Source organism: Saccopteryx bilineata, chromosome 2, assembly GCF_036850765.1.
Source record: "Saccopteryx bilineata isolate mSacBil1 chromosome 2, mSacBil1_pri_phased_curated, whole genome shotgun sequence".
Lineage (NCBI taxonomy): Eukaryota > Metazoa > Chordata > Mammalia > Chiroptera > Emballonuridae > Saccopteryx > Saccopteryx bilineata.
The window spans coordinates 311,711,255-311,725,349 of NC_089491.1; the positions used below are offsets into that span (position 1 = coordinate 311,711,255).

The window sequence follows — 14,095 nt, forward strand, 5'->3', positions numbered from 1 at the left end:
TAAAGAATGTAAATTGCCATCCAGGCACATCTGGGATAGAACACAAGTGATGCCATGTTTACACCTGCCACTTTTTCTTTTCTTTTTGTTCCAAGGTATGCCCACATTAACTAGAGAAGTACAAACCTAGCTATTTGATTTTCAGTACTTTTTGTAAACTGCACACTTAGCCTTTCTTACCTCACCCCGGTTCAGTTTCTAGAACAGCCAAGCTTACTGTTCCTAGACTAGTGTTTTCACCCTTGGCTACACATTCATATAACCTATGTAGATTCCATAAAAGTATTGATGCCTAGTTGAGTACCTTTACCCCAATTAAAATGAAAATCTCTAATGGGGGTTCAGGCATCTGTATTTAAGCTCCCTAAATGATTTTAATACACATCCAGGGATGAGGACCATTATCCTAGACCTTCCCTACTTGTTCTTTCTCTGCCAGGTATATATCTCATTATGTATGAATACAGATTATATACTTCATTCTGACAGCAAATCACTCTCCTCAGATGGCTTTGTTCATAGTCATGGTTGTAATAAGGTAATTTTTGTTTTCTAGCCCTTTGTTTCACAGGGGTTTTATATAGTTGGCCTCTGGACTTTTCCAAAAACAACACAGCCAGGCTCCTTTATAGTTACTGCTCTAAAGATTCAACTGAGTTAAATTTCTGTAAGGGAGAAAGAAGAATGACATCATTGGAGTGCAGAAGGTGAGAAGAGTGGGGTGAGTTGAGAGAAGTGGAGATAATTAGTAGGACAGGTAATGAAGACTTGTGATAGAAATGGACGGAAACAGTTCACCTCAAACCTTAATGGCAGGCCAAGAGATGCCTGCAGGCTATGGTTGGAGAGTGGTGAGTGTCAGGTAGACTCAGCCTCTGGCAGAATGGTCTAAATATCTTGTACCCTGGTCACTGAAACAACAAGTGACACCAGCCCAAATTTGCAATTGATGTGTGCCTTTTAAAGCATTTCTAACAGGTTTACTTGGCCTTTCCAAACACCCCTACTCCCCAGCATCGACAATTACCCACGACACAGGTGGTTCAGGGACGTTGTGAGTCTCCGTCTTGCTCCCCAGCCTATGTGGTCACTGTCCATCCAGCAGCAGATGCAGGTCTGGAGTACGACCGCCATTTCCATAACCCATTCCCTAACTCCAGGGCACTGATATTGTCTGAAGATGAACTCCATGCTTTCCTACCAATAACAATTCTTCTGGCACTCAGTTGTGTTCTGCAGGAGACTCCTGTCAAGAGTTTTCTCTTCATTGATTTCCCAGGGAGGAGAGGAAGTTTCTTTGTCAGAGGTGCATGTGCTGTATGATATTTTTGTTGGAACCCATGGGAGTCGGAAAAGACCAGAGTAACAGGCTTTATTGAAAGGAATAAAGGAATCCTGCCGGGCTGACTCGAAAGGGGAGTTGCACGCCAGGCACAGCCTGGGAGGAGGAGTGAGACGGGTTGTGGGGCATTATTAGCCCATTGGCTGCTGGACTAAGGAGGGTGTTTTATGGAAGTTTGCCAGGAGTTTTCGGCTTGTGACGTCAGACATTCCTTTGCGGTTGGTCGTTTGCTGCAAGCCCTGAAACAGACTTACTGGCAGGGTTAAAGAAATGAAAACTAAGAATTTTAAAACCTAAAAGTAGTTTATTACAGGCTTTTCAACTACTCCTGAACTAATTTCCCTTCACTACAGCTTCCAAAGTCCTCCTGCTAGTGATAGCTTATGATGAAAACATCAGGTGAGAATATTGAGCACTTGAAACATGAAGATAACTGTGGCGGTGGGGGAGGGGGTGCAGATCTTAATTAATTCCAGGCCACTGACCCTCCTAACTGAACTACACACCTAATTTAGTTCTTGTTCTCAGGGACCTTTGTTATCAATTACAATAGTTCTGGGTCACAATTAAAATTTAGGTGTTGGGAATGGGTAGTTGGATGGGTGTTACATTCAACAGAATCTCAGAAAAAAATATTTTGTGGACCAGGGGACAGGCTGAGGATATTCTGAGTGGGGTCTTTTGATGTATACATAAAAAGAAACATGCCAACCTGAAGATACTATTTCTTTTTCTCCCCCAGTTAGCAGAGCTGGTTCTTATAGGCTGTCTGGGAGAATAATCTAGAGTTAGGATATCTGGGGAAGGAGTAAAGGAATTTAACAATCTAGGGATCTACCAGACCAAGAGCCAGTCTGAGCTCAGAATGGATTTGGAGGGTGGCATCTTATTTTTAGATGTAACAGAACTTTGGTGGCAACCAGGACTAATTGAGTGAAACTAAAATTGTCCAAGGTGAACTGAGATCACTAAGCCATCTTATTACTTGTAGCAATTTGCTTATTTGGGGCATGGGCTAAGGATAAGTTTTGCCCAGCAGAAGGTATCTAATGGGGGTAAAATGAAACCAACAGAGTTCTAAGTGGTGCGTGTTAGAGGGATCCGATAGAGGATGAGGAAAACTGGAGAGGTTTCAGACACACACCTGGTTTTCCCAAAGGACAATTACTGACGTCTGGGCTGTATGGTAAGCTTAAGAGCTCTCACTAAATTAAAAGCCAAATGAAATATCCCAAAGTGTCATGGTGTTGAGATAGTAAAGACTAACTAGAGCAAGGGGGCTTGAATACATACAAGGTCTCCAAGGCACTGTGGTGGGGTTGATTCTTTATAGGAAACATGGAAAACAGGAAAAACTAAGGGCAATAACCTAATTTTATAAACAAAGAAACTGAGACTGGCAAAGAGTACGAAACTTGCTAGAGTTCCAACAGCTTGGTGGCGGAGGCACCTTTCTAAACTTGAGAGCTAAAGACCTCAGGTCTGTGCTCAGCACTGTGCACACGGCCTCACACTAGAGTATCAGGGGGCTGTGGAATAAAAAGTAGTCTCACTTTTAAGACAAAAATTCATAAAATTCTTTCCCAGGAAAATATATTTAAATGAATTCCATATGACTATTTTTATGCTCAGTCAGCCTTCAATCCCCAGCTGATGAAATTGGACCAAGGACATGTAAGGACAGTGGTACCGTGAGATATGAGTTTAACTTGTTCTGTAACCGAATTCGTAAGTCAGTCAACTTGTATGTCAAACAAATTTCTCCCATTTAAAATAACTGAAATAGATTTAATCTGTTCCAGCCCTGTGAAACATCCCCAAACCATCCTAAATTATGAAAAAAGACATGTTTTTAATTAAGAAACACATATATACTTTACCAATGCATAACAAAATATATGAAATAAAATAAAAAAGTGTTATTTAGTACTGTATTCTTACCTTGGAGACAGACGAGTGCGGCTAATGGAGGTGAATGGAGGAGGAGGAGGGAGGGAGGAAGGGATGCAGGCACTGTAGACACATAAACTAAAACTGCACTTTCTTAACACTAAATGTAAACTAAAACTGCATTTTCTTTACTTAAAATGAAACCACAAAAACTTAATTGTAAAAAACAATGCACTTTCTTAACTTTAAACTTAACTTAAGTTTAACATTACGTATTTTTCATTTAATCATCACCTGTTTTTGCCTTTTTGGCTGCGCTTTTGGCACTTTCACTTGCAGGACTTTTGAATAAAAATCTATCCAAAGTGGTTTGCTTTTGCCTGACTTTTAAAATGTTACGGAAATGAGACAAACAAGGGTCATTAAAATGTGCTGAAGCACCACCAGTTGAAACTTTCTGGGTGTTTCTTTTCAATGAAACTTGAAAGCTTCTCCCACATTGCCTGCATGTCTTTAATTTCACTTGTAGAAATCACTTCCTCTGACTCTACCTCCTCCTCACTACTAGTCTCTTGTAGAAGCTCCATATGTTGCATCACCAACTCCTCAGTTGAGAGTTTCTCCTCATGTTCCTCAACAAACTTGTTTACATCACCCTCATCTACCTCCAGACCCATCAACTTTCTGAGGGACACAAACTCCTCCAATGCTTCTACCTCAGTCTTGGTCTCTGGTTCGAATTCTTCAAAGTCCCTGTTTGCAACAACATCAGGCCATAACTTTTTCCATGCCGAGTTCAAGGTTCTTCTTGTAAGCTCTTGCCATGCCAAGTCAATAATGCATAAACATATCACGATGTTGTAGTAATCTTTCCAAAACTCTCGAAGGGTTAGAATTGTATTCTCAGTCACCTCAAAGCAGCGGCAGAACAAGTGCTTTGTGTAAAGCTTTTTAAAGTTGGAAATGACCTGCTGATACATAGGTTGCAAGATTGAAGTCATGTTGGGTGGTAGGTAGAGGACTTTCACAAATTTAAACTCATCAAGAATGTCATCTTCAAAACCAGGTGGGTGGGCTAGAGCATTATCAAGGATTAATAATGCTTTCATCGGGAGTTTATTTTCTTGAAGATATTTATTCACTGTAGGACCAAAGACAAGATTTACCCATTCAGTAAAAAACTGCCACATAACTCATGCCCTAGCATTGGCGCACCACATAACCTGCAGTTTTTCTTTAAGTATCTTGTGAGTCTTAAAGGCTCGAGGATTTTCAGAATGATACACTAGCAGTGGCTTTACATTACAGTCACTGCTAGCATTTGCACACAATGCAAGGGTCAGACGGTCCTTCATGGGTTTATGGCCTGGCAGCTTCTTCTCCTCTGTGGTGATGGAAGTCTTCTGAGGCATCTTTTTCCAAAACAATCCTGTTTTGTCACAATTGAACACTTGTTGGGGAATGTAGCCTTCCTTTGCGATAAGTGCAGCAAAATGTGTGATGTACTCCTCAGCTGCCTTAACATCAGCACTCGCAGCTTCACCATGCCTCACCACCGAGTGGATGCCAGATCTCTTCTTGAAATTTTCAAACCGTGACTTGCCTTAAACGTATCTTCCGCTGCCTCTTTTGAGGTTGATGGTTCTTTCTTCTTCAAGTCACCATAAATAATACGTGCCTTTTTGCATATTACAGTCTCTGTCACTGTATCTCCTGCCAGCTCTTTCTCTTTCACCCACACCAGCAGACGCTTCTCCATTTCATCATGGATATTTGTCCTTAATTGGGACAGAATTGTAGTTCCTTTCACTGGATTTGTGCTTTTGATGGCATCCTTTGGTTTAAGGATGGTACAAATTGTAGATGTATTGCAGTCATACAGTCTTGCCAGTTCAATCACTCATACACCATGCTCATGTTTTTCTATTATTTCTTGCTTTACTTCTATCAACATCATTCTCACCATTGTCCTTTATACTTACTTTCTTTGGCCCCATGATAGCACACAAAAAAAGTCAGCAAAAAATGCAAAAATGATGCAAGAACAAGTACAGCACACGAGATTTGACTTAAATCTGTGGGTAATATGTGAGAAAGAATGAAATGCTGGTGTTGTGCTGCCGATACGGGACCTGTGCACCAACATGCCAACTAGTGGCAGCTTCCCGAATCACAAGTCATATCTTGGAGTTTTGCTTGGATCTCTAACAAAAATACGGACTGAGTCGCAGCTCATATCTAAAAAAAAAAAAATTTGTATGTTGGTCTGCTTGTATCTCAAGGTACCACTGTAATAATTAACATTCATCACAATCAAAATGTATTTAGTAGTTATCTATATAATGGCCATTAGAAAATAATCATGTGAGTAGAAAATAATTATGTGAGAAGAATCCCCCCATATTCTCTGCCACATAGAATAGTTATTAAATGCTTTTTGAGCCTGACCTGTGGTGGAGCAGTGAATAAAATCTGGAATGTTGAGGTTGCCAGTTTAAAACCCCAGGCTTGCCTGGTCAAGGCATATACGAGAAAAAAAATGCTTGTTGAATTAATGGATAAAAGTAATTTTAAACAACTAATATTTATCATCCTTGGTTCCAAGTGTATTCCTTACCAAATCATTTATTGGGGTTGGATTGAAGCAATAAAACCATGGATTTGGAAAAGACATTATTGTACTTGAATACCAGTCCACCACTTAATTAAATAAGCAATAGTAGACAATTTCTTTAACCTCTTTGACCCTCATAACCCAATTTTGCAAAGTAGAAAGTATAATATGACATATAGAGCTTTTGGATGGTTAAGTTGTGGTGTGTGTGAGAGTGTGTGTGTGGAGAGAGAGAGAGAGAGATACAAAGAGAAAGCCAGGGAGAGACACAGAGAGAGAGTTACTGAGCTCAGTGAGAAGTCAGTTAATGTGAAGTCCTCCTATTTCAATCCTGAGTATACTGGCTGCAAATATAGGGATCACTTACACCAAAACCACATGAAGAACTTGTTGAGACTCTATAGGCATAGGGATAGAGCACAGGAATCTTCCTCACACATTTCTCTGATAATCTTACCCAACTTCTGAAGAAACAAAGAAAATAGGTAGTTCAAAGTCTGAATAAATGAAGAATCATCTCCTGGATTGGCTTAGCCCCTAAATTAAGATTCTCACAATTCTACAGTTTCAGAACAGGAAGCACAGTGATTGCTGTGGGATCAAGAAAAAATGCTTTGAAACATGGGAAAGGGGGTTTCAAAGAACAGGGTTTCTAGAACAGGGTTTCTCCATGAGGGGGAAGGAAGGATAGGTCTTGAAAAAGTATTGTCATGGAGGAGGGAGAGAAAGAGACACATGTATTATATATTTGAGAAAGGGGAGTCAATTTTTTCATTTTGTGTTTAGGAAAAAACTAATAGATTATAGAAAGCAGAGCTCAATGATAACCCTTGACAGGTAGGGCTGTGCATTAGGGAGAACCTGTGTTTTGCATTTATCAGAGATTCTTAAGAGCATGGGAAAGATTAAACAAATTGGTGTTTCAGGTTGGCAACGCTGGGAAATAAAATAAGCCATCCTAATACCATGATATGGTTCAATTATAGGTTTGAATGTGGGAACAAAGCTGCATTTTACTGGTCCATAACATCACACATATAAGTTTGTTTAGTGCTTAATACAGGCAAACCATTTTGTTATGATACAGATAAGAGGGCTGACATTAAGGATGATAACATGAAAAAAATAACCACACAATGATAAAATTCTTTAGGGAAAGTACATGGTACCAGGAAAGTGAGTGTTGCCTTTGCGCACTGAGAGTTCAGAGTTCTAGCATTACTCTGCTGCAGACTATTGTGCCCCTTTGTTCTAGTCACTTTACCTCTGTGGACTTTAATTTTCTTAGCTATAAAATGAGAATAGTAAGCATGACCTCTAAGTTTCTTTCAACCCATCATTGCCTTGTGGTATAATGAAGTTTAAACAATTCATTTCAGGCATTGAGACAATGGGCATGAAACAGAGGTAGAACACCTTCAGTGCTATACACTAACAAAGATCATTTTCATGACAATGAAATTTTCAGTAACTGGCCCTTGGTACTGAAAGAACAAATGGGTCTCCTCATCCTGTACCTGGCTGCTTCTATATTCTGGGAAGATGGCAGAGGTCTCAGAGCTTTATGATATTATTTGGGAAGAAATGTGAGATAAAATGAGAAAAAATTAAAGAAAATTTCTGAAATAGTGATCAAATGATAGAATTGGAAGGGTTAGTCAATGAATATGCTTCTAAACCTGGAGATGATATTTGGAGAATATGTGAATAGGTGATGATTGCAGCCCTAGGTTCTGGTTAGTAGGCCTTAGCATTGTTTTGACTTCAAGAGTTGAATTTTCTGGAAGCCACAGAGTCAAGCAAAACTGGAAGCCAGGGAGAGATACAATAATGCTGTGTAGCTACATAACCCAATTTTATAAGAAGGTCCAACTGATACTGCTGCAAGAAAACATAGCACTGATAGTCAAAAATTCACAGAGGACCTGTGGAAGCTGTTCAGGAATAATATGAATGAGCTTTAGAACAATTTCTTGGGGACCAAGAAGCATGACAAGAACTATCAATGAACCTAACTATACAATGAAGCCTTCTGTTTAGAAGAACTTGTAACAAATCCACACAATACTTATTCTGTCAGATCTACAGATGCTGTCAACAGGATCCTGAAGTTAAATATAACCAAGGTAGACTTGAAAATCTTGACCTTTCAATGAAAAGTATTTTGGCACAGGCATTGAAACTGTTCAACATAAATATGAGAGCTTGGTTTGGACTTAAGTGTATGCAAGTTAAATTGCTTCTGACCCAAAAGCAAGCACAAAGATGGAAAGAACATGAAATATGTTCATTGGGCAGCTAATCAACTAACAGAGTTTATCAGTTTGCAGGTTGAAATAAGAAAACCAAATACTCTTTCACCAGTTAAAACCATGTTGGAAATATTGTAACGTATTCTGTCTTACGGTTGCAAATGCTTTTGCACATTATCTTTTACTCTGTTGAATTTATTGGCCTGTAACTTACTAAATGCTCAATGCTGTTTATACTAAATCTCTGCTAATGAGGCAATTGCATGTGTGAGAGAGAGTGAGAGAGCGAAATAGAGAATAAATGATTTAATACCATTTTATCTAAATGCTACAAACATGAATGCTCTCAATTTCCCAATGTTATCAAGGATGACATATTGGTAAAAATCTCAGGGTAATCACTGATCAAATTTTTATTAATTTGTTTTGTGTAAATTTCTATATAGAATTGCATTTTTAGCCATACTGAGATTTTTGGTTATAATATAGAATTATCCAGAGCCATTCATTCTCATCATACACATTGATATTTGCTTTTCCCTTACACAATGCCCCTTCTACAAACTACAGATTAGAAATTGAGATACTTCTGGAAAAAATATTAAAAGAACCTCAGTAAAGCTGACTGTATCTAGTATTCTTAACTATTAATAGTACAAAAAATAGCCCTAGCAGGGTTGGTTGGTTGGTTAGAGTATCATCTTGATACACAAAGGTTGCAGGTTCCATCCCAGGTCAGTGAACATACAGGAACAGACTGATGTTTCTGTCTGCCTGTCTCTCTCACTCTCTCTCTCTCTCTCTCTCTCTCTCCCCCCCTGAATCTCTCTCTAAAAATAAATAAATAAATAAATTTAAAAATTGTATGGAAAATAGACTCATGGGTACAATTTCTCAGTGTAGGCTACTACCATTGCCTCAGACGTTTGTCAAGACTGTACAAATGACTGCAACTTGTACAAGGATTTCTGCAAGGATTTTCAGGACTTTTACGCAGAAGCAGATAACTTTGTGGAAGTAGATTATTTACCCCAAGATCAACAAAACATAAATTGATTATTAAGGCTAAATGTAGCGAAAGAACGAACCAAACGGTGGCTAATGTTCTCTTTTTAGTGTGCATATGAGAAAATCCCTTTTCTTTTTAATATACCCTGACTTCTCAATTTAGCAGGGTCCGTTATACAAACTGAAATGAAACATTATTTAAATGGCATTTGGGGTCAACTGAGTCTTTGCATTAGTAAAATAAAAATAAAACATCCCATGGAAACCTTACTATAGATTGTGAATGAGTTAGCCATCAAGAAAATTTAAGACTATTGATTTCATAGAAAATAATATGTATTGATTGGCCCTACAAAACTACTTGACACAATGTAACAATGGTTAAACATAATGGAAAGTGCCTTTATTAAATTCCCTTAGTTTTCATGATCTTGTAGTTACTTAGAAATATTCAATAAGAATCCTTATTCTTCCTATCCTTATTCTTCCTATATATCATATCATACCATGACAATAACTCAAATCTTGTTAAACTTGGTGTGCATGCCCACTATAAGAAATGAGAGCCATATTTTACCCACAGAAAAGATTTCTACAAAATCCTCTCAGGAAAATAGCCTCTTAACCTGGTGTATGGCTTATGGAATCCCAGACTTACAAATACTGAAAGATGTCCCTTCCTATATGCCAGCAACATCCACATGCACAGGGATCGTAGGAGAAAAGGACCCATACAGTTTTAGGGGCAGCAGGTAAATCCTGGTAGAGGTAGTCTGAATAATTATTAGTTCTTGATCTCAGTAAAGCTGATAAGAGAATCCAATACTTCTTATAACCCCCCACCCCAGCCAGATAAATTACAATCCTAGAGGCTTTACAAAGCTTCCAGAAAGAAGTTAAGTCTCAGGCCTTGGTATGTAGTTATATTAACTATATATTAACAAGAACGTTTATGGGCATTAATCAACATTTCTTTTTATAGCTATGCTAATAAAACTTGCCAAATAAAATTCAAATTCAAAATAATTATAATGAACCAGAAAACTGCTAAGCACTTAGGTGAATGAAACCATGCCTTAGAGGTGGAAATCTGACTGCAGGGAGGAACTAAGATAGTAAAACCAACATTTTGCCCTTTTGCCAACATGCTCTACAGTCAAGAAAATAAACACATCTAAAACCTAAATAAAGTCAACAACAACAACAAAAAAAACAATGGAGTCACTCTATTTGGGTTGGTCCACCCAAAAAGATAAAAACTTAAACATTTCTTGTAAGCATGGACTCTCTAACAGAAACAACCTCATTATTCCTTCCATACTTACTATTCTATAAAATACAGTTTTCAGCCCTGGCCGGTTGGCTCAGTGGTAGAGCGTCGGCTTGGCGTGCAGGAGTCCCAGGTTTGATTCCCGGCCAGGGCACACAGGAGAAGCGCCCATCTGCTTCTCCACCCCTCCCCCTCTCCTTCCTCTCTGTCTCTCTCTTCCCCTCCCGCAGCCAAGGCTCCATTGGAGCAAAGTTGGCCCGGGCGCTGAGGATGGCTCCATGGCCTCTGCCTCAGGCGCTGGAATGGCTCTGGTCGCAACAGAGCAATGCCCCAGATGGGCAGAGCATCGCCCCCTAGTGGGCATGCTGGGTGGATCCTGGTCGGGCGCATGTGGGAGTCTGTCTGACTGCCTCCCCATTTCCAACTTCAGAAAAATACAAAAAAAAAAAAAAAGACAGTTTTCCCTCCTCCATCATTTAAGTATATTACATATACTATGTGTATAACAGGCATATTATATGTATTCCTTTCTTATTCAACATGTTATAATGAATTATAATCATTTTTATTTTTGATGTTCCAATGCTCTAATTTGACCAGGTGGCCTATTCAAACTGGCTTCTGTGATATTCTAACATGTCCCTACTAATCTTTGGGCACAACAAGATATTCCAGGCTCACCTTGTACAAAAGTACAAGGGGATTCCCCCAATCCCAAAGCAGGAATTCCTATAAGGAATCCTATTTTCTTTTCATAGGAAATGGAATTCAGAAACCAAGGACTAAATATGCTCAATGATGAGGGGTTTTCACTGTTTCTAGACCCTATCAGGGGTATCATAAGTTGATATGGAAATCTCCAATTCCAATCCAATGCCATAGATTTCTTCCTCAACTTTTCCCATTTCGTATTATATCCTCCTTCCAAGATAATAACCTTGATTCCTGATAATATCAACATTTCCTACTAATTTTCTCTATCCTACAATACACACAAAACAGTTTCACAATTATAATACTAATTCCACTACCAATAATAAACCTACTAAGTAAAGTTCAAGATGTCTTAGGAAATACCCCACTATGAGTATACAAAAAAGTACTGCCTTGAATTAATTATATTCTATGTGATTATATTATCATTTCATATATAATTAAATTCATTTGTTTTGCTTTTCAGTTTTAAAGTTAGCTTTTTCAATCTCTTTTGGAATATGTAAAACACTGACCTAGTTTTAAAAATAAAATCTGTAGTATAGCTGAGGTCACTGGTTCAAACCCTGGGCTTGCCTGGTCAAGGCATAAATGACAAGCAATCGATGAATGACTAAAGTGAAACAACTATAAGTTGATACTTCTTGCTCTCCCCTCCCCTCCTCTCTTGGTAAAATCAATAAATAAAATCTTTAAAATCAATAGTGCCATTGACTGGTCAAACCTTTCTATTAAAAAAAAAATCTGTAGTATAATACACTTAGAAAAAAGCCCCTCCCATTTCTGTATCTTGGCCTCCATGCCAACGCATCCTAGATTTTTTTTAAATGCTATTATTTTCTGGCTAGATCCTTCCTGCAAAACAAGCATATCTATTTCTCCTTTTCCTTACACAAAGGATAGCATACTGTATACACAATTCTCTTGTACTTGCATTTTTTTCACACAAAAAAAATTATATCTGGGAATAATTCCATATCAGTTCATAGATATTTCCTCACATTCATGGTTGCAAAGTACTCCATTGTATGTATGTATTAACTGGTCATTCTTAAATGTGGGAAATGGTGTCCAATCTTTAACCCTTGTGATTAAAACCCTCATTTCACAAGCACAGACAAGCCTTAGGAGGGAGAAGGCAGTTTTGAGAGAGTAACAGTGTGGGTATAGGTCCCTAAAAACCCACCTGAGGGAGAATGCTGTTCAGCCCAATGCCTAAACCTCCTGCCTCTGCTCCAATTGGCCCCAGTGCAGCTCCAGCTTCCTGCCCTGGAACAGTCCCGGAACTCTGGCGCCCTCCCCGAGTTCTTTCCCTTTAGGGCTCTCCTTCCCCCCGCCCCCACCCCACTCCAGTTAAATTGCCTCAGCACTGGCATCTGAAGCATCTTTCATTTTTTCTCATTTTATTCTTTTTTTAAACATAAGGAAAACGCTATAATACAGCATATTCTCTTTGTATGCTACATGATAAAAAAAAAAATGTGTAGAGGCACGATTTGGGTCTGCAAATGCCCCGTGTCAGCCATATGCAGCCTGCATGTTTAATAAATCTCCTCCTTTAATAAAAAAAATGTATAGAGGAAAAATTCCTCTTCCCCACACTAACTTCCCTAAAAGCAACCACTGATAACAGGCTATAAACCACAGCTGTGGCTTATTTATAATCCTCCAGTGAATCTGATAGTACACTTCAGTCTAAAGAGCAAAACGTTTTCTCTTTCTCCTTTCACACCCAATGAATGAGTGTAAGATCCCACTCTCGAGGATCCAGTCGCTCAGATATTGGGCTGTCTGCACCTCTGGAAGTGTAAAAACGAGAGGGCTGGCTGCAGCAGGTTGGGGCTTCTATGGCTCATTAGCCTTTCTCCTGCCTGGCCGCGATCGCCAGGCTCGTATCTGTGGGACTATCCACGTTCTGAATCCCCAAACACTAGACAGTTGCTTCTTCAAGCCCCGCTAGTAGCCGGGAGAGAGGAACATACCTTTTTTTCTTCGAACTTTTGTCGATAGATGGTTGGACTTAAGCAGATCACTGTGCGTCGTACCAATCTAGCCACGAGGAGGCGCTACGGAGAACCATCTCTCAGTGGAGGCGGTAAAGGCCCTACATCGGCTTGGTCTCGGGTTCCGCCTATCCTCGGTGAGCTGCGCGGAAACCGAGGTTCTTTTCGTTGGGGTCGCTGCGGCTCCCGTACCGTCCCGGGCGGCAAGAGGCCCGCGCTGCCCAGGCTTCGAGCACTGGCTGTGGGCGCTCTGCCTTCTTGTTTCTCCCGCAAAGACCCCCACAGGGTCCTGACCCGAGAAGCAGTCAGGCTTCTCGCGCTGATGGGAAACGTTCCCTCACTTTCCTGTGGGACTGTGCTGCGCGTCCAATGTCCGGAGAGCAGGGGCAGGGACGGGGAACGAGGACGTGAGGGGGAGGGTAGAGAAGGAGGTGAACGACGCCGAAAGGAAAAAGAAGATCGCAAAGACTGGGAGAGGTGCGGAAAATGAGGAGAGGAATTCCAGGAAGACCCGTGTCCTGTTCTGAGGACATCAGAGCACCCAGGGCGGTGGGAGGAGGAACACTGCACAGGAAAGGGACACTTTTTTATCCTGACAGGAATCTTACCTCAGAGCGGGGCCTCCTGTCATCCAGGTAAAAGGCCTGGATAAAATTGCCCCTCAGGCAGGGTCTCCTGGAAGCCAACTTGTCCCACATACGGAGAGAAGGGACGCGCTTCCCGCCCAGCGTTCCCCTTGGGACCCGTTGCAGGATAGGAAGGTTTCTGTCCTGCTCCCGCCGCGTCCCCAGCGCTGTTGCCGTCTCCTCAAGAATCGAGACGGAGACTCGGTCCTCAGCGTGGCGCGGTCCATACGGACATCAGGCAGAGCCCAGCGGCCTAGCAGCCAAGCCAGTGCTACCCGTTGTCAGGGTCATCCCCGGACTGAGGGGATAAAAGGCAGGGGCAGCATCCACTGAGTCCTGGCCCAGGAAGGGTTCTGCGTGCTGCACGTCATGCAAT

General features: G+C 40.5%; 1 pseudogene; it reads left to right on the top strand.

Moving 5' to 3' along the window:
• The first annotated feature begins 7,388 nt into the window (after positions 1 to 7,388).
• LOC136322567 (ER membrane protein complex subunit 2 pseudogene) lies at positions 7,389 to 8,214 on the top strand (annotated as a pseudogene).
• Positions 8,215 to 14,095: the final 5,881 nt, after the last annotated feature.